Genomic DNA, 23,631 nt, shown 5'->3' with positions numbered 1-23,631 from the left:
TTTTTGCATATGACTGAATATGTGAATTTTATTGTATCACATTCTTAATATATTTGATGTTTAAAATTGGTTTATTTTAAATTAACAGTAAAGCATAATTTGATTGTAATATGTACTCTTCACCGTGTTATGAATATTGGATCACCACAGTATTAATTATTATTTACCCTCATGTGTATTACCAAAATAATAAAACAATTATTTTTCTAGTGCAATCGCTTATGTCAATCACAAATCTGATATTCAACTAAGAACATGAATGGAAATGCTGGATCAACAACAATTATGTAAAGCGGATGAATTCATGGTATTAATGATAATGAGTGTTATTCAATAATAAATAACTTCTCAAATTTATTTGCAATCATTTAATGCTTTCAATCTAATAACAACGTTTTGATGAAACTTTTGGATTTATTGTTACTTCCATCACTTTAACTCAATATTGATCATTATTTTTATATATGTTTGATGGCACATAAAATGTGATTCAATTCTTGTGCAATTACAATCAAAATAAACAGGTTGATTTTTGAAATAATATTATTATGAGCTTTGTTAGAATTTCTGTAAATTAATCTTCAAATTCATTCACATTTACCCTGAATATTATTGTCCATATCAAAATTTATTTTATTTTTAATCATATTTTTGTATTGGTAGTTGTAAGGTGTTGTAATGAAAATGGGAGTTTTTATAAAATATTGTTTTTCTCAATTTAATTGTAATTTCAATGTTTATCTTGTACTTTTAAAAGTATTTTAACTTCCCAGATCATGTGATGAGTAATATATACATATTTAGTTGAGCTCTTACATAGACTATTTTATTTTGATAAAAATTTATTGAAATGCATCATTTCCATTGTATAATTTTGGACTATGATATTTTGACTATTTTTTTTATTTTATCACATATTGCTTAAAGTCCATAGGATTTCACTGATGGTTGCTCTATAGAATTCAGTAAAAAAGTCTAAATGTATGTTTTACTTTTTGCATATGACTGAATATGTGAATTTTATTGTATCACATTCTTAATATATTTAATGTTTAAAATTGGTTTATTTTAAATTAACAGTAAAGCATAATTTGATTGTAACATGTACTCCTCACCGTGTTATGAATATTGGATCACCACAGTATTAATTATTATTTACCCTCATGTGTCTTACCAAAATAATAAAACAATTATTTTTCTAGTGCAATCGCTTATTTCAATCACAAATCTGATATTCAACTTAGAACATGAATGGAAATGCTGGATCAACAACAATTATGTAAAGCGGATGAATTCATGGTATTAATGATAATGAGTGTTATTCAATAATAAATAACTTCTCAAATTTATTTGCAATCATTTATTGCTTTCAATCTAATAACAACATTTTGATGAAACTTTTGGATTTATTGTTACTTCCATCACTTTAACTCAATATTGATCATTAGATTTATATATGTTTGATGGCACATAAAATGTGATTCAATTCTTGTACAATTACAATCAAAATAAACAGGTTGATTTTTGAAATAATATTATTATGAGCTTTGTTAGAATTTCTGTAAATTACTCTTCAAATTCATTCACATTTACCCTGAATATTATTGTCCATATCAAAATTTATTTTATTTTTAATCATATTTTTTTATTAATAGCTGTAAGGTATTGTAAAGAAAACCGGAGTTTTTATAAAATATTGTTTTTCTCAATTTAATTGTAATTTCAATGTTTATCTTGTACTTTTAAAAGTATTTTAACTTCCCAGATCATGTGATGAGTAATATATACATATTTAGTTGAGCTTTTACATAGACTATTTTATTTTGATAAAAATTTATTTAAATGCATCATTTCCATTGTATAATTTTGGACTATGATATTTTGACTATTTTTTTTATTTTATCACATATTGCTTAAAGTCCATAGGATTTCACTGATGGTTGTTCTATAGAATTCAGTAAAAAAGTCTAAATGTATGTTTTACTTTTTGCATATGACTGAATATGTGAATTTTATTGTATCACATTCTTAATATATTTGATGTTTAAAATTGGTTTATTTTAAATTAACAGTAAAGCATAATTTGATTGTAATATGTACTCTTCGCCGTGTTATGAATATTGGATCACCACAGTATTAATTATTATTTACCCTCATGTGTATTACCAAAATAATAAAACAATTATTTTTCTAGTGCAATCGCTTATGTCAATCACAAATCTGATATTCAACTAAGAACATGAATGGAAATGCTGGATCAACAACAATTATGTAAAGCGGATGAATTCATGGTATTAATGATAATGAGTGTTATTCAATAATAAATAATTTCTCAAATTTATTTGCAATCATTTAATGCTTTCAATCTAATAACAACGTTTTGACGAAACTTTTGGATTTATTGTTACTTCCATCACTTTAACTCAATATTGATCATTATTTTTATATATGTTTGATGGCACATAAAATGTGATTCAATTCTTGTACAATTACAATCAAAATAAACAGGTTGATTTTTGAAATATTATTATTATGAGCTTTGTTAGAATTTCTGTAAATTACTCTTCAAATTCATTCACATTTACCCTGAATATTATTGTCCATATCAAAATTTATTTTATTTTTAATCATATTTTTGTATTGTTAGTTGTAAGGTGTTGTAAAGAAAATGGGAGTTTTTATAAAATATTGTTTTTCTCAATTTAACTGTAATTTCAATGTTTATCTTGTACTTTTAAAAGTATTTTAACTTCCCAGATCATGTGATGAGTAATATATACATATTTAGTTGAACTCTTACATAGACTATTTTATTTTGATAAAAATTTGTTTAAATGCATCATTTCCATTGTATAATTTTGGACTTTGATATTTTGACTATTTTTTTTATTTTATCACATATTGCTTAGAGTCCATAGGATTTCACTGATGGTTGTTCTATAGAATTCAGTAAAAAAGTCTAAATGTATGTTTTACTGTTTGCATATGACTGAATATGTGAATTTTATTGTATCACATTCTTAATATATTTGATGTTTAAAATTGGTTTATTTTAAATTAACAGTAAAGCATAATTTGATTGTAATATGTACTCTTCACCGTGTTATGAATATTGGATCACCACAGTATTAATTATTATTTACCCTCATGTGTATTACCAAAATAATAAAACAATTATTTTTCTAGTGCAATCGCTTATGTCAATCACAAATCTGATATTCAACTAAGAACATGAATGGAAATGCTGGATCAACAACAATTATGTAAAGCGGATGAATTCATGGTATTAATGATAATGAGTGTTATTCAATAATAAATAATTTCTCAAATTTATTTGCAATCATTTAAATGCTTTCAATCTAATAACAACGTTTTGACGAAACTTTTGGATTTATTGTTACTTCCATCACTTTAACTCAATATTGATCATTATTTTTATATATGTTTGATGGCACATAAAATGTGATTCAATTCTTGTACAATTACAATCAAAATAAACAGGTTGATTTTTGAAATATTATTATTATGAGCTTTGTTAGAATTTCTGTAAATTACTCTTCAAATTCATTCACATTTACCCTGAATATTATTGTCCATATCAAAATTTATTTTATTTTTAATCATATTTTTGTATTGTTAGTTGTAAGGTGTTGTAAAGAAAATGGGAAATTTTATAAAATATTGTTTTTCTCAATTTAACTGTAATTTCAATGTTTATCTTGTACTTTTAAAAGTATTTTAACTTCCCAGATCATGTGATGAGTAATATATACATATTTAGTTGAACTCTTACATAGACTATTTTATTTTGATAAAAATTTGTTTAAATGCATCATTTCCATTGTATAATTTTGGACTTTGATATTTTGACTATTTTTTTTATTTTATCACATATTGCTTAGAGTCCATAGGATTTCACTGATGGTTGTTCTATAGAATTCAGTAAAAAAGTCTAAATGTATGTTTTACTGTTTGCATATGACTGAATATGTGAATTTTATTGTATCACATTCTTAATATATTTGATGTTTAAAATTGGTTTATTTTAAATTAACAGTAAAGCATAATTTGATTGTAATATGTACTCTTCACCGTGTTATGAATATTGGATCACCACAGTATTAATTATTATTTACCCTCATGTGTATTACCAAAATAATAAAACAATTATTTTTCTAGTGCAATCGCTTATGTCAATCACAAATCTGATATTCAACTAAGAACATGAATGGAAATGCTGGATCAACAACAATTATGTAAAGCGGATGAATTCATGGTATTAATGATAATGAGTGTTATTCAATAATAAATAATTTCTCAAATTTATTTGCAATCATTTAAATGCTTTCAATCTAATAACAACGTTTTGACGAAACTTTTGGATTTATTGTTACTTCCATCACTTTAACTCAATATTGATCATTATTTTTATATATGTTTGATGGCACATAAAATGTGATTCAATTCTTGTAAAATTACAATCAAAATAAACAGGTTGATTTTTGAAATATTATTATTATGAGCTTTGTTAGAATTTCTGTAAATTACTCTTCAAATTCATTCACATTTACCCTGAATATTATTGTCCATATCAAAATTTATTTTATTTTTAATCATATTTTTGTATTGTTAGTTGTAAGGTGTTGTAAAGAAAATGGGAAATTTTATAAAATATTGTTTTTCTCAATATAACTGTAATTTCAATGTTTATCTTGTACTTTTAAAAGTATTTTAACTTCCCAGATCATGTGATGAGTAATATATACATATTTAGTTGAACTCTTACATAGACTATTTTATTTTGATAAAAATTTGTTTAAATGCATCATTTCCATTGTATAATTTTGGACTTTGATATTTTGACTATTTTTTTTATTTTATCACATATTGCTTAGAGTCCATAGGATTTCACTGATGGTTGTTCTATAGAATTCAGTAAAAAAGTCTAAATGTATGTTTTACTTTTTGCATATGACTGAATATGTGAATTTTATTGTATCACATTCTTAATATATTTGATGTTTAAAATTGGTTTATTTTAAATTAACAGTAAAGCATAATTTGATTGTAATATGTACTCTTCACCGTGTTATGAATATTGGATCACCACAGTATTAATTATTATTTACCCTCATGTGTATTACCAAAATAATAAAACAATTATTTTTCTAGTGCAATCGCTTATGTCAATCACAAATCTGATATTCAACTAAGAACATGAATGGAAATGCTGGATCAACAACAATTATGTAAAGCGGATGAATTCATGGTATTAATGATAATGAGTGTTATTCAATAATAAATAATTTCTCAAATTTATTTGCAATCATTTAAATGCTTTCAATCTAATAACAACGTTTTGACGAAACTTTTGGATTTATTGTTACTTCCATCACTTTAACTCAATATTGATCATTATTTTTATATATGTTTGATGGCACATAAAATGTGATTCAATTCTTGTACAATTACAATCAAAATAAACAGGTTGATTTTTGAAATATTATTATTATGAGCTTTGTTAGAATTTCTGTAAATTACTCTTCAAATTCATTCACATTTACCCTGAATATTATTGTCCATATCAAAATTTATTTTATTTTTAATCATATTTTTGTATTGTTAGTTGTAAGGTGTTGTAAAGAAAATGGGAAATTTTATAAAATATTGTTTTTCTCAATTTAACTGTAATTTCAATGTTTATCTTGTACTTTTAAAAGTATTTTAACTTCCCAGATCATGTGATGAGTAATATATACATATTTAGTTGAACTCTTACATAGACTATTTTATTTTGATAAAAATTTGTTTAAATGCATCATTTCCATTGTATAATTTTGGACTTTGATATTTTGACTATTTTTTTTATTTTATCACATATTGCTTAGAGTCCATAGGATTTCACTGATGGTTGTTCTATAGAATTCAGTAAAAAAGTCTAAATGTATGTTTTACTTTTTGCATATGACTGAATATGTGAATTTTATTGTATCACATTCTTAATATATTTGATGTTTAAAATTGGTTTATTTTAAATTAACAGTAAAGCATAATTTGATTGTAATATGTACTCTTCACCGTGTTATGAATATTGGATCACCACAGTATTAATTATTATTTACCCTCATGTGTATTACCAAAATAATAAAACAATTATTTTTCTAGTGCAATCGCTTATGTCAATCACAAATCTGATATTCAACTAAGAACATGAATGGAAATGCTGGATCAACAACAATTATGTAAAGCGGATGAATTCATGGTATTAATGATAATGAGTGTTATTCAATAATAAATAATTTCTCAAATTTATTTGCAATCATTTAATGCTTTCAATCTAATAACAACGTTTTGACGAAACTTTTGGATTTATTGTTACTTCCATCACTTTAACTCAATATTGATCATTATATTTATATATGATTGATGGCACATAAAATGTGATTCAATTCTTGTACAATTACAATCAAAATAAACAGGTTGATTTTTGAAATAATATTATTATGAGCTTTGTTAGAATTTCTGTAAATTACTCTTCAAATTCATTCACATTTACCCTGAATATTATTGTCCATATCAAAATTTATTTTATTTTTAATCATATTTTTTTATTAATAGCTGTAAGGTATTGTAAAGAAAACCGGAGTTTTTATAAAATATTGTTTTTCTCAATTTAATTGTAATTTCAATGTTTATCTTGTACTTTTAAAAGTATTTTAACTTCCCAGATCATGTGATGAGTAATATATACATATTTAGTTGAGCTCTTACATAGACTATTTTATTTTGATAAAAATTTATTTAAATGCATCATTTCCATTGTATAATTTTGGACTATGATATTTTGACTATTTTTTTTATATTATCACATATTGCTTAAAGTCCATAGGATTTCACTGATTTTTGCTCTATAGAATTCAGTAAAAAAGTCTAAATGTATGTTTTACTTTTTGCATATGACTGAATATGTGAATTTTATTGTATCACATTCTGAATATATTTAATGTTTAAAATTGGTTTATTTTAAATTAACAGTAAAGCATAATTTGATTGTAACATGTACTCCTCACCGTGTTATGAATATTGGGTCACCACAGTATTAATTATTATTTACCCTCATGTGTCTTACCAAAATAATAAAACAATTATTTTTCTAGTGCAATCGCTTATGTCAATCACAAATCTGATATTCAACTAAGAACATGAATGGAAATGCTGGATCAACAACAATTATGTAAAGCGGATGAATTCATGGTATTAATGATAATGAGTGTTATTCAATAATAAATAATTTCTCAAATTTATTTGCAATCATTTAATGCTTTCAATCTAATAACAACGTTTTGACGAAACTTTTGGATTTATTGTTACTTCCATCACTTTAACTCAATATTGATCATTATTTTTATATATGTTTGATGGCACATAAAATGTGATTCAATTCTTGTACAATTACAATCAAAATAAACAGGTTGATTTTTGAAATAATATTATTATGAGCTTTGTTAGAATTTCTGTAAATTAATCTTCAAATTCATTCACATTTACCCTGAATATTATTGTCCATATCAAAATTTATTTTATTTTTAATCATATTTTTGTATTGGTAGTTGTAAGGTGTTGTAAAGAAAATGGGAGTTTTTATAAAATATTGTTTTTCTCAATTTAATTGTAATTTCAATGTTTATCTTGTACTTTTAAAAGTATTTTAACTTCCCAGATCATGTGATGAGTAATATATACATATTTAGTTGAACTCTTACATAGACTATTTTATTTTGATAAAAATTTGTTTAAATGCATCATTTCCATTGTATAATTTTGGACTATGATATTTTGACTATTTTTTTTATTTTATCACATATTGCTTAAAGTCCATAGGATTTCACTGATTGTTGCTCTATAGAATTCAGTAAAAAAGTCTAAATGTATGTTTTACTTTTTGCATATGACTGAATATGTGAATTTTATTGTATCACATTCTGAATATATTTAATGTTTAAAATTGGTTTATTTTAAATTAACAGTAAAGCATAATTTGATTGTAACATGTACTCCTCACCGTGTTATGAATATTGGGTCACCACAGTATTAATTATTATTTACCCTCATGTGTCTTACCAAAATAATAAAACAATTATTTTTCTAGTGCAATCGCTTATGTCAATCACAAATCTGATATTCAACTAAGAACATGAATGGAAATGCTGGATCAACAACAATTATGTAAAGCGGATGAATTCATGGTATTAATGATAATGAGTGTTATTCAATAATAAATAACTTCTCAAATTTATTTGCAATCATTTAATGCTTTCAATCTAATAACAACGTTTTGATGAAACTTTTGGATTTATTGTTACTTCCATCACTTTAACTCAATATTGATCATTATTTTTATATATGTTTGATGGCACATAAAATGTGATTCAATTCTTGTACAATTACAATCAAAATAAACAGGTTGATTTTTGAAATAATATTATTATGAGCTTTGTTAGAATTTCTGTAAATTAATCTTCTAATTCATTCACATTTACCCTGAATATTATTGTCCATATCAAAATTTATTTTATTTTTAATCATATTTTTGTATTGGTAGTTGTAAGGTGTTGTAAAGAAAATGGGAGTTTTTATAAAATATTGTTTTTCTCAATTTAATTGTAATTTCAATGTTTATCTTGTACTTTTAAAAGTATTTTAACTTCCCAGATCATGTGATGAGTAATATATACATATTTAGTTGAACTCTTACATAGACTATTTTATTTTGATAAAAATTTGTTTAAATGCATCATTTCCATTGTATAATTTTGGACTATGATATTTTGACTATTTTTTTTATTTTATCACATATTGCTTAAAGTCCATAGGATTTCACTGATTGTTGCTCTATAGAATTCAGTAAAAAAGTCTAAATGTATGTTTTACTTTTTGCATATGACTGAATATGTGAATTTTATTGTATCACATTCTGAATATATTTAATGTTTAAAATTGGTTTATTTTAAATTAACAGTAAAGCATAATTTGATTGTAACATGTACTCCTCACCGTGTTATGAATATTGGGTCACCACAGTATTAATTATTATTTACCCTCATGTGTCTTACCAAAATAATAAAACAATTATTTTTCTAGTGCAATCGCTTATGTCAATCACAAATCTGATATTCAACTAAGAACATGAATGGAAATGCTGGATCAACAACAATTATGTAAAGCGGATGAATTCATGGTATTAATGATAATGAGTGTTATTCAATAATAAATAACTTCTCAAATTTATTTGCAATCATTTAATGCTTTCAATCTAATAACAACGTTTTGATGAAACTTTTGGATTTATTGTTACTTCCATCACTTTAACTCAATATTGATCATTATTTTTATATATGTTTGATGGCACATAAAATGTGATTCAATTCTTGTACAATTACAATCAAAATAAACAGGTTGATTTTTGAAATAATATTATTATGAGCTTTGTTAGAATTTCTGTAAATTAATCTTCAAATTCATTCACATTTACCCTGAATATTATTGTCCATATCAAAATTTATTTTATTTTTAATCATATTTTTGTATTGGTAGTTGTAAGGTGTTGTAAAGAAAATGGGAGTTTTTATAAAATATTGTTTTTCTCAATTTAATTGTAATTTCAATGTTTATCTTGTACTTTTAAAAGTATTTTAACTTCCCAGATCATGTGATGAGTAATATATACATATTTAGTTGAACTCTTACATAGACTATTTTATTTTGATAAAAATTTGTTTAAATGCATCATTTCCATTGTATAATTTTGGACTATGATATTTTGACTATTTTTTTTATTTTATCACATATTGCTTAATGTCCATAGGATTTCACTGATTGTTGCTCTATAGAATTCAGTAAAAAAGTCTAAATGTATGTTTTACTTTTTGCATATGACTGAATATGTGAATTTTATTGTATCACATTCTGAATATATTTAATGTTTAAAATTGGTTTATTTTAAATTAACAGTAAAGCATAATTTGATTGTAACATGTACTCCTCACCGTGTTATGAATATTGGGTTACCACAGTATTAATTATTATTTACCCTCATGTGTCTTACCAAAATAATAAAACAATTATTTTTCTAGTGCAATCGCTTATGTCAATCACAAATCTGATATTCAACTTAGAACATGAATGGAAATGCTGGATCAACAACAATTATGTAAAGCGGATGAATTCATGGTATTAATGATAATGAGTGTTATTCAATAATAAATAACTTCTCAAATTTATTTGCAATCATTTATTGCTTTCAATCTAATAACAACATTTTGATCAAACTTTTGGATTTATTGTTACATCCATCACTTTAACTCAATATTGATCATTAGATTTATATATGTTTGATGGCACATAAAATGTGATTCAATTCTTGTACAATTACAATCAAAATAAACAGGTTGATTTTTGAAATAATATTATTATGAGCTTTGTTAGAATTTCTGTAAATTACTCTTCAAATTCATTCACATTTACCCTGAATATTATTGTCCATATCAAAATTTATTTTATTTTTAATCATATTTTTGTATTGGTAGTTGTAAGGTGTTGTAAAGAAAATGGGAGTTTTTATAAAATATTGTTTTTCTCAATTTAATTGTAATTTCAATGTTTATCTTGTACTTTTAAAAGTATTTTAACTTCCCAGATCATGTGATGAGTAATATATACATATTTAGTTGAACTCTTACATAGACTATTTTATTTTGATAAAAATTTGTTTAAATGCATCATTTCCATTGTATAATTTTGGACTATGATATTTTGACTATTTTTTTTATTTTATCACATATTGCTTAAAGTCCATAGGATTTCACTGATTGTTGCTCTATAGAATTCAGTAAAAAAGTCTAAATGTATGTTTTACTTTTTGCATATGACTGAATATGTGAATTTTATTGTATCACATTCTGAATATATTTAATGTTTAAAATTGGTTTATTTTAAATTAACAGTAAAGCATAATTTGATTGTAACATGTACTCCTCACCGTGTTATGAATATTGGGTCACCACAGTATTAATTATTATTTACCCTCATGTGTCTTACCAAAATAATAAAACAATTATTTTTCTAGTGCAATCGCTTATGTCAATCACAAATCTGATATTCAACTAAGAACATGAATGGAAATGCTGGATCAACAACAATTATGTAAAGCGGATGAATTCATGGTATTAATGATAATGAGTGTTATTCAATAATAAATAACTTCTCAAATTTATTTGCAATCATTTAATGCTTTCAATCTAATAACAACGTTTTGATGAAACTTTTGGATTTATTGTTACTTCCATCACTTTAACTCAATATTGATCATTATTTTTATATATGTTTGATGGCACATAAAATGTGATTCAATTCTTGTACAATTACAATCAAAATAAACAGGTTGATTTTTGAAATAATATTATTATGAGCTTTGTTAGAATTTCTGTAAATTAATCTTCAAATTCATTCACATTTACCCTGAATATTATTGTCCATATCAAAATTTATTTTATTTTTAATCATATTTTTGTATTGGTAGTTGTAAGGTGTTGTAAAGAAAATGGGAGTTTTTATAAAATATTGTTTTTCTCAATTTAATTGTAATTTCAATGTTTATCTTGTACTTTTAAAAGTATTTTAACTTCCCAGATCATGTGATGAGTAATATATACATATTTAGTTGAACTCTTACATAGACTATTTTATTTTGATAAAAATTTGTTTAAATGCATCATTTCCATTGTATAATTTTGGACTATGATATTTTGACTATTTTTTTTATTTTATCACATATTGCTTAATGTCCATAGGATTTCACTGATTGTTGCTCTATAGAATTCAGTAAAAAAGTCTAAATGTATGTTTTACTTTTTGCATATGACTGAATATGTGAATTTTATTGTATCACATTCTGAATATATTTAATGTTTAAAATTGGTTTATTTTAAATTAACAGTAAAGCATAATTTGATTGTAACATGTACTCCTCACCGTGTTATGAATATTGGGTTACCACAGTATTAATTATTATTTACCCTCATGTGTCTTACCAAAATAATAAAACAATTATTTTTCTAGTGCAATCGCTTATGTCAATCACAAATCTGATATTCAACTTAGAACATGAATGGAAATGCTGGATCAACAACAATTATGTAAAGCGGATGAATTCATGGTATTAATGATAATGAGTGTTATTCAATAATAAATAACTTCTCAAATTTATTTGCAATCATTTATTGCTTTCAATCTAATAACAACATTTTGATCAAACTTTTGGATTTATTGTTACATCCATCACTTTAACTCAATATTGATCATTAGATTTATATATGTTTGATGGCACATAAAATGTGATTCAATTCTTGTACAATTACAATCAAAATAAACAGGTTGATTTTTGAAATAATATTATTATGAGCTTTGTTAGAATTTCTGTAAATTACTCTTCAAATTCATTCACATTTACCCTGAATATTATTGTCCATATCAAAATTTATTTTATTTTTAATCATATTTTTGTATTGGTAGTTGTAAGGTGTTGTAAAGAAAATGGGAGTTTTTATAAAATATTGTTTTTCTCAATTTAATTGTAATTTCAATGTTTATCTTGTACTTTTAAAAGTATTTTAACTTCCCAGATCATGTGATGAGTAATATATACATATTTAATTGAACTCTTACATAGACTATTTTATTTTGATAAAAATTTGTTAAAATGCATCATTTCCATTGTATAATTTTGGACTATGATATTTTGACTATTTTTTTTATTTTATCACATATTGCTTAAAGTCCATAGGATTTCACTGATTGTTGCTCTATAGAATTCAGTAAAAAAGTCTAAATGTATGTTTTACTTTTTGCATATGACTGAATATGTGAATTTTATTGTATCACATTCTTAATATATTTAATGTTTAAAATTGGTTTATTTTAAATTAACAGTAAAGCATAATTTGATTGTAATATGTACCCTTCACCGTGTTATGAATATTGGATCACCACAGTATTATTTATTATTTACCTTCATGTGTCTTACCAAAATAATAAAACAATTATTTTTCTAGTGCAATCGCTTATGTCAATCACAAATCTGATATTCAACTAAGAACATGAATGGAAATGCTGGATCAACAACAATTATGTAAAGCGGATGAATTCATGGTATTAATGATAATGAGTGTTATTCAATAATAAATAATTTCTCAAATTTATTTGCAATCATTTAATGCTTTCAATCTAATAACAACGTTTTGATGAAACTTTTGGATTTATTGTTACTTCCATCACTTTAACTCAATATTGATCATTATTTTTATATATGTTTGATGGCACATAAAATGTGATTCAATTCTTGTACAATTACAATCAAAATAAACAGGTTGATTTTTGAAATAATATTATTATGAGCTTTGTTAGAATTTCAGTAAATTACTCTTCAAATTCATTCACATTTACCCTGAATATTATTGTCCATATCAAAATTTATTTTATTTTTAATCATATTTTTTTATTAATAGCTGTAAGGTATTGTAAAGAAAACCGGAGTTTTTATAAAATATTGTTTTTCTCAATTTAATTGTAATTTCAATGTTTATCTTGTACTTTTAAAAGTATTTTAACTTCCCAGATCATGTGATGAGTAATATATACATATTTAGTTGAGCTCTTACATAGACTATTTTATTTTGATAAAAATTTATTGAAATGCATCATTTCCATTGTATAATTTTGGACAATGATATTTTGACTATTTTTTTTATTTTATCACATATTGCTTAAAGTCCATAGGATTTCACTGATGGTTGCTCTATAGAATTCAGTAAAAAAGTCTAAATGTATGTTTTACTTTTTGCATAAGACTGAATATGTGAATTTTATTGTATCACATTCTTAATATATTTAATGTTTAAAATTGGTTTATTTTAAATTAACAGTAAAGCATAATTTGATTGTAACATGTACTCCTCACCGTGTTATGAATATTGGATCACCACAGTATTAATTATTATTTACCCTCATGTGTCTTACCAAAATAATAAAACAATTATTTTTCTAGTGCAATCGCTTATTTCAATCACAAATCTGATATTCAACTTAGAACATGAATGGAAATGCTGGATCAACAACAATTATGTAAAGCGGATGAATTCATGGTATTAATGATAATGAGTGTTATTCAATAATAAATAACTTCTCAAATTTATTTGCAATCATTTATTGCTTTCAATCTAATAACAACATTTTGATGAAACTTTTGGATTTATTGTTACTTCCATCACTTTAACTCAATATTGATCATTAGATTTATATATGTTTGATGGCACATAAAATGTGATTCAATTCTTGTACAATTACAATCAAAATAAACAGGTTGATTTTTGAAATAATATTATTATGAGCTTTGTTAGAATTTCTGTAAATTACTCTTCAAATTCATTCACATTTACCCTGAATATTATTGTCCATATCAAAATTTATTTTATTTTTAATCATATTTTTTTATTAATAGCTGTAAGGTATTGTAAAGAAAACCGGAGTTTTTATAAAATATTGTTTTTCTCAATTTAACTGTAATTTCAATGTTTATCTTGTACTTTTAAAAGTATTTTAACTTCCCAGATCATGTGATGAGTAATATATACATATTTAGTTGAGCTTTTACATAGACTATTTTATTTTGATAAAAATTTATTTAAATGCATCATTTCCATTGTATAATTTTGGACTATGATATTTTGATTATTTTTTTTATTTTATCACATATTGCTTAAAGTCCATAGGATTTCACTGATGGTTGCTCTATAGAATTCAGTAAAAAAGTCTAAATGTATGTTTTACTTTTTGCATATGACTGAATATGTGAATTTTATAGTATCACATTCTTAATATATTTAATGTTTAAAATTGGTTTATTTTAAATTAACAGTAAAGCATAATTTGATTGTAATATGTACCCTTCACCGTGTTATGAATATTGGATCACCACAGTATTATTTATTATTTACCCTCATGTGTCTTACCAAAATAATAAAACAATTATTTTTCTAGTGCAATCGCTTATGTCAATCACAAATCTGATATTCAACTAAGAACATGAATGGAAATGCTGGATCAACAACAATTATGTAAAGCGGATGAATTCATGGTATTAATGATAATGAGTGTTATTCAATAATAAATAATTTCTCAAATTTATTTGCAATCATTTAATGCTCTCAATCTAATAACAACGTTTTGATGAAACTTTTGGATTTATTGTTACTTCCATCACTTTAACTCAATATTGATCATTATTTTTATATATGTTTGATGGCACATAAAATGTGATTCAATTCTTGTACAATTACAATCAAAATAAACAGGTTGATTTTTGAAATAATATTATTATGAGCTTTGTTAGAATTTCAGTAAATTACTCTTCAAATTCATTCACATTTACCCTGAATATTATTGTCCATATCAAAATTTATTTTATTTTTAATCATATTTTTTTATTAATAGCTGTAAGGTATTGTAAAGAAAACCGGAGTTTTTATAAAATATTGGTTTTCTCAATTTAATTGTAATTTCAATGTTTATCTTGTACTTTTAAAAGTATTTTAACTTCCCAGATCATGTGATGAGTAATATATACATATTTAGTTGAGCTCTTACATAGACTATTTTATTTTGATAAAAATTTATTTAAATGCATCATTTCCATTGTATAATTTTGGACTATGATATTTTGACTATTTTTTTTATTTTATCACATATTGCTTAAAGTCCATAGGATTTCACTGATTGTTGCTCTATAGAATTCAGTAAAAAAGTCTAAATGTATGTTTTACTTTTTGCATATGACTGAATATGTGAATTTTATTGTATCACATTCTTAATATATTTAATGTTTAAAATTGGTTTATTTTAAATTAACAGTAAAGCATAATTTGATTGTAATATGTACCCTTCACCGTGTTATGAATATTGGATCACCACAGTATTATTTATTATTTACCTTCATGTGTCTTACCAAAATAATAAAACAATTATTTTTCTAGTGCAATCGCTTATGTCAATCACAAATCTGATATTCAACTAAGAACATGAATGGAAATGCTGGATCAACAACAATTATGTAAAGCGGATGAATTCATGGTATTAATGATAATGAGTGTTATTCAATAATAAATAATTTCTCAAATTTATTTGCAATCATTTAATGCTTTCAATCTAATAACAACGTTTTGATGAAACTTTTGGATTTATTGTTACTTCCATCACTTTAACTCAATATTGATCATTATTTTTATATATGTTTGATGGCACATAAAATGTGATTCAATTCTTGTACAATTACAATCAAAATAAACAGGTTGATTTTTGAAATAATATTATTATGAGCTTTGTTAGAATTTCAGTAAATTACTCTTCAAATTCATTCACATTTACCCTGAATATTATTGTCCATATCAAAATTTATTTTATTTTTAATCATATTTTTTTATTAATAGCTGTAAGGTATTGTAAAGAAAACCGGAGTTTTTATAAAATATTGTTTTTCTCAATTTAATTGTAATTTCAATGTTTATCTTGTACTTTTAAAAGTATTTTAACTTCCCAGATCATGTGATGAGTAATATATACATATTTAGTTGAGCTCTTACATAGACTATTTTATTTTGATAAAAATTTATTGAAATGCATCATTTCCATTGTATAATTTTGGACAATGATATTTTGACTATTTTTTTTATTTTATCACATATTGCTTAAAGTCCATAGGATTTCACTGATGGTTGCTCTATAGAATTCAGTAAAAAAGTCTAAATGTATGTTTTACTTTTTGCATATGACTGAATATGTGAATTTTATTGTATCACATTCTTAATATATTTAATGTTTAAAATTGGTTTATTTTAAATTAACAGTAAAGCATAATTTGATTGTAACATGTACTCCTCACCGTGTTATGAATATTGGATCACCACAGTATTAATTATTATTTACCCTCATGTGTCTTACCAAAATAATAAAACAATTATTTTTCTAGTGCAATCGCTTATTTCAATCACAAATCTGATATTCAACTTAGAACATGAATGGAAATGCTGGATCAACAACAATTATGTAAAGCGGATGAATTCATGGTATTAATGATAATGAGTGTTATTCAATAATAAATAACTTCTCAAATTTATTTGCAATCATTTATTGCTTTCAATCTAATAACAACATTTTGATGAAACTTTTGGATTTATTGTTACTTCCATCACTTTAACTCAATATTGATCATTAGATTTATATATGTTTGATGGCACATAAAATGTGATTCAATTCTTGTACAATTACAATCAAAATAAACAGGTTGATTTTTGAAATAATATTATTATGAGCTTTGTTAGAATTTCTGTAAATTACTCTTCAAATTCATTCACATTTACCCTGAATATTATTGTCCATATCAAAATTTATTTTATTTTTAATCATATTTTTTTATTAATAGCTGTAAGGTATTGTAAAGAAAACCGGAGTTTTTATAAAATATTGTTTTTCTCAATTTAATTGTAATTTCAATGTTTATCTTGTACTTTTAAAAGTATTTTAACTTCCCAGATCATGTGATGAGTAATATATACATATTTAGTTGAGCTTTTACATAGACTATTTTATTTTGATAAAAATTTATTTAAATGCATCATTTCCATTGTATAATTTTGGACTATGATATTTTGACTATTTTTTTTATTTTATCACATATTGCTTAAAGTCCATAGGATTTCACTGATGGTTGCTCTATAGAATTCAGTAAAAAAGTCTAAATGTATGTTTTACTTTTTGCATATGACTGAATATGTGAATTTTATTGTATCACATTCTTAATATATTTAATGTTTAAAATTGGTTTATTTTAAATTAACAGTAAAGCATAATTTGATTGTAATATGTACTCTTCACCGTGTTATGAATATTGGATCACCACAGTATTATTTATTATTTACCCTCATGTGTCTTACCAAAATAATAAAACAATTATTTTTCTAGTGCAATCGCTTATGTCAATCACAAATCTGATATTCAACTAAGAACATGAATGGAAATGCTGGATCAACAACAATTATGTAAAGCGGATGAATTCATGGTATTAATGATAATGAGTGTTATTCAATAATAAATAATTTCTCAAATTTATTTGCAATCATTTAATGCTCTCAATCTAATAACAACGTTTTGATGAAACTTTTGGATTTATTGTTACTTCCATCACTTTAACTCAATATTGATCATTATTTTTATATATGTTTGATGGCACATAAAATGTGATTCAATTCTTGTACAATTACAATCAAAATAAACAGGTTGATTTTTGAAATAATATTATTATGAGCTTTGTTAGAATTTCAGTAAATTACTCTTCAAATTCATTCACATTTACCCTGAATATTATTGTCCATATCAAAATTTATTTTATTTTTAATCATATTTTTTTATTAATAGCTGTAAGGTATTGTAAAGAAAACCGGAGTTTTTATAAAATATTGTTTTTCTCAATTTAATTGTAATTTCAATGTTTATCTTGTACTTTTAAAAGTATTTTAACTTCCCAGATCATGTGATGAGTAATATATACATATTTAGTTGAGCTCTTACATAGACTATTTTATTTTGATAAAAATTTATTTAAATGCATCATTTCCATTGTATAATTTTGGACTATGATATTTTGTCTATTTTTTTTATTTTATCACATATTGCTTAAAGTCCATAGGATTTTACTGATATTTGCTCTATAGAATTCAGTAAAAAAGTCTAAATGTATGTTTTACTTTTTGCATATGACTGAATATGTGAATTTTATTGTATCACATTCTTAATATATTTAATGTTTAAAATTGGTTTATTTTAAATTAACAGTAAAGCATAATTTGATTGTAACATGTACTCCGCTCCGTGTTATGAATATTGGATCACCACAGTATTAATTATTATTTACCCTCATGTGTCTTACCAAAATAATAAAACAATTATTTTTCTAGTGCAATCGCTTATTTCAATCACAAATCTGATATTCAACTTAGAACATGAATGGAAATGCTGGATCAACAACAATTATGTAAAGCGGATGAATTCATGGTATTAATGATAATGAGTGTTATTCAATAATAAATAACTTCTCAAATTTATTTGCAATCATTTATTGCTTTCAATCTAATAACAACATTTTGATGAAACTTTTGGATTTATTGTTACTTCCATCACTTTAACTCAATATTGATCATTAGATTTATATATGTTTGATGGCACATAAAATGTGATTCAATTCTTGTACAATTACAATCAAAATAAACAGGTTGATTTTTGAAATAATATTATTATGAGCTTTGTTAGAATTTCTGTAAATTACTCTTCAAATTCATTCACATTTACCCTGAATATTATTGTCCATATCAAAATTTATTTTATTTTTAATCATATTTTTTTATTAATAGCTGTAAGGTATTGTAAAGAAAACCGGAGTTTTTATAAAATATTGTTTTTCTCAATTTAATTGTAATTTCAATGTTTATCTTGTACTTTTAAAAGTATTTTAACTTCCCAGATCATGTGATGAGTAATATATACATATTTAGTTGAGCTCTTACATAGACTATTTTATTTTGATAAAAATTTATTTAAATGCATCATTTCCATTGTATAATTTTGGACTATGATATTTTGACTATTTTTTTTATTTTATCACATATTGCTTAAAGTCCATAGGATTTTACTGATAGTTGCTCTATAGAATTCAGTAAAAAAGTCTAAATGTATGTTTTACTTTTTGCATATGACTGAATATGTGAATTTTATTGTATCACATTCTTAATATATTTAATGTTTAAAATTGGTTTATTTTAAATTAACAGTAAAGCATAATTTGATTGTAACATGTACTCCTCACCGTGTTATGAATATTGGGTTACCACAGTATTAATTATTATTTACCCTCATGTGTCTTACCAAAATAATAAAACAATTATTTTTCTAGTGCAATCGCTTATGTCAATCACAAATCTGATATTCAACTTAGAACATGAATGGAAATGCTGGATCAACAACAATTATGTAAAGCGGATGAATTCATGGTATTAATGATAATGAGTGTTATTCAATAATAAATAACTTCTCAAATTTATTTGCAATCATTTATTGCTTTCAATCTAATAACAACATTTTGATGAAACTTTTGGATTTATTGTTACTTCCATCACTTTAACTCAATATTGATCATTAGATTTATATATGTTTGATGGCACATAAAATGTGATTCAATTCTTGTACAATTACAATCAAAATAAACAGGTTGATTTTTAAAATAATATTATTATGAGCTTTGTTAGAATTTCTGTAAATTACTCTTCAAATTCATTCACATTTACCCTGAATATTATTGTCCATATCAAAATTTATTTTATTTTTAATCATATTTTTTTATTAATAGCTGTAAGGTATTGTAAAGAAAACCGGAGTTTTTATAAAATATTGTTTTTCTCAATTTAATTGTAATTTCAATGTTTATCTTGTACTTTTAAAAGTATTTTAACTTCCCAGATCATGTGATGAGTAATATATACATATTTAGTTGAGCTCTTACATAGACTATTTTATTTTGATAAAAATTTATTTAAATGCATCATTTCCATTGTATAATTTTGGACTATGATATTTTGACTATTTTTTTTATTTTATCACATATTGCTTAAAGTCCATAGGATTTTACTGATAGTTGCTCTATAGAATTCAGTAAAAAAGTCTAAATGTATGTTTTACTTTTTGCATATGACTGAATATGTGAATTTTATTGTATCACATTCTTAATATATTTAATGTTTAAAATTGGTTTATTTTAAATTAACAGTAAAGCATAATTTGATTGTAACATGTACTCCTCACCGTGTTATGAATATTGGGTTACCACAGTATTAATTATTATTTACCCTCATGTGTCTTACCAAAATAATAAAACAATTATTTTTCTAGTGCAATCGCTTATGTCAATCACAAATCTGATATTCAACTTAGAACATGAATGGAAATGCTGGATCAACAACAATTATGTAAAGCGGATGAATTCATGGTATTAATGATAATGAGTGTTATTCAATAATAAATAACTTCTCAAATTTATTTGCAATCATTTATTGCTTTCAATCTAATAACAACATTTTGATGAAACTTTTGGATTTATTGTTACTTCCATCACTTTAACTCAATATTGATCATTAGATTTATATATGTTTGATGGCACATAAAATGTGATTCAATTCTTGTACAATTACAATCAAAATAAACAGGTTGATTTTTAAAATAATATTATTATGAGCTTTGTTAGAATTTCTGTAAATTACTCTTCAAATTCATTCACATTTACCCTGAATATTATTGTCCATATCAAAATTTATTTTATTTTTAATCATATTTTTTTATTAATAGCTGTAAGGTATTGTAAAGAAAACCGGAGTTTTTATAAAATATTGTTTTTCTCAATTTAATTGTAATTTCAATGTTTATCTTGTACTTTTAAAAGTATTTTAACTTCCCAGATCATGTGATGAGTAATATATACATATTTAGTTGAGCTCTTACATAGACTATTTTATTTTGATAAAAATTTATTTAAATGCATCATTTCCATTGTATAATTTTGGACTATGATATTTTGACTATTTTTTTTATTTTATCACATATTGCTTAAAGTCCATAGGATTTCACTGATGGTTGCTCTATAGAATTCAGTAAAAAAGTCTAAATGTATGTTTTACTTTTTGCATATGACTGAATATGTGAATTTTATTGTATCACATTCTTAATATATTTAATGTTTAAAATTGGTTTATTTTAAATTAACAGTAAAGTAAAATTTGATTGTAACATGTACTCCTCACCGTGTTATGAATATTGGATCACCACAGTATTATTTATTATTTACCCTCATGTGTCTTACCAAAATAATAAAACAATTATTTTTCTAGTGCAATCGCTTATGTCAATCAAAAATCTGATATTCAACTAAGAACATGAATGGAAATGCTGGATCAACAACAATTATTTAAAGCGGATGAATTCATGGTATTAATGATAATGAGTGTTATTCAATAATAAATAACTTCTCAAATTTATTTGCAATCATTTAATGCTTTCAATCTAATAACAACATTTTGATGAAACTTTTGGATTCATTGTTACTTCCATCACTTTAACTCAATATTGATCATTATTTTTATATATGTTTGATGGCACATAAAATGTGATTCAATTCTTGTACAATTACAATCAAAATAAACAGGTTGATTTTTGAAATAATATTATTATGAGCTTTGTTAGAATTTCTGTAAATTACTCATCAAATTCATTCACATTTACCCTGAATATTATTGTCCATATCAAAATTTATTTTATTTTTAATCATATTTTTGTGTTGGTAGTTGTAAGGTATTGTAAAGAAAACCGGAGTTTTTATAAAATATTGTTTTTCTCAATTTAATTGTAATTTCAATGTTTATCTTGTACTTTTAAAAGTATTTTAACTTCCCAGATCATGTGATGAGTAATATATACATATTTAGTTGAGCTCTTACATAGACTATTTTATTTTGATAAAAATTTATTTAAATGCATCATTTCCATTGTATAATTTTGGACTATGATATTTTGTCTATTTTTTTTATTTTATCACATATTGCTTAAAGTCCATAGGATTTTACTGATAGTTGCTCTATAGAATTCAGTAAAAAAGTCTAAATGTATGTTTTACTTTTTGCATATGACTGAATATGTGAATTTTATTGTATCACATTCTTAATATATTTAATGTTTAAAATTGGTTTATTTTAAATTAACAGTAAAGCATAATTTGATTGTAACATGTACTCCGCTCCGTGTTATGAATATTGGATCACCACAGTATTAATTATTATTTACCCTCATGTGTCTTACCAAAATAATAAAACAATTATTTTTCTAGTGCAATCGCTTATTTCAATCACAAATCTGATATTCAACTTAGAACATGAATGGAAATGCTGGATCAACAACAATTATGTAAAGCGGATGAATTCATGGTATTAATGATAATGAGTGTTATTCAATAATAAATAACTTCTCAAATTTATTTGCAATCATTTATTGCTTTCAATCTAATAACAACATTTTGATGAAACTTTTGGATTTATTGTTACTTCCATCACTTTAACTCAATATTGATCATTAGATTTATATATGTTTGATGGCACATAAAATGTGATTCAATTCTTGTACAATTACAATCAAAATAAACAGGTTGATTTTTGAAATAATATTATTATGAGCTTTGTTAGAATTTCTGTAAATTACTCTTCAAATTCATTCACATTTACCCTGAATATTATTGTCCATATCAAAATTTATTTTATTTTTAATCATATTTTTTTATTAATAGCTGTAAGGTATTGTAAAGAAAACCGGAGTTTTTATAAAATATTGTTTTTCTCAATTTAATTGTAATTTCAATGTTTATCTTGTACTTTTAAAAGTATTTTAACTTCCCAGATCATGTGATGAGTAATATATACATATTTAGTTGAGCTC

The 23,631-nt window shown here is 23.8% G+C and overlaps 1 long non-coding RNA gene across 6 annotated transcripts in view; it reads left to right on the top strand.

Moving 5' to 3' along the window:
* LOC149060798 (uncharacterized) overlaps positions 1-23,631 on the top strand; it is a 57,612-nt gene that overhangs the window by 25,565 nt on the left and 8,416 nt on the right. For 3 of the 6 annotated variants that reach the window (XR_016189470.1, XR_016189466.1, XR_016189465.1), the window contains exons 1-3: positions 21,040-21,142; positions 22,038-22,134; positions 23,030-23,126. This is a non-coding gene — a long non-coding RNA (uncharacterized LOC149060798). Of the gene's footprint in view, positions 1-19,055; positions 19,159-21,039; positions 21,143-22,037; positions 22,135-23,029; positions 23,127-23,631 lie in introns of those variants that run through there. The other 3 variants (XR_016189467.1, XR_016189468.1, XR_016189469.1) reach the window with 3 other exon arrangements.

This window comes from Diuraphis noxia, unplaced genomic scaffold (genome assembly GCF_037042655.1).
Source record: "Diuraphis noxia isolate RWA-SAM2 unplaced genomic scaffold, SU_Dnox_SAM2 contig0001, whole genome shotgun sequence".
Classification (NCBI taxonomy): Eukaryota; Metazoa; Arthropoda; class Insecta; order Hemiptera; family Aphididae; genus Diuraphis; species Diuraphis noxia.
Note: the sequence above shows the minus strand (reverse complement) of the source record. Positions and strands in the feature narration are given on the sequence as shown.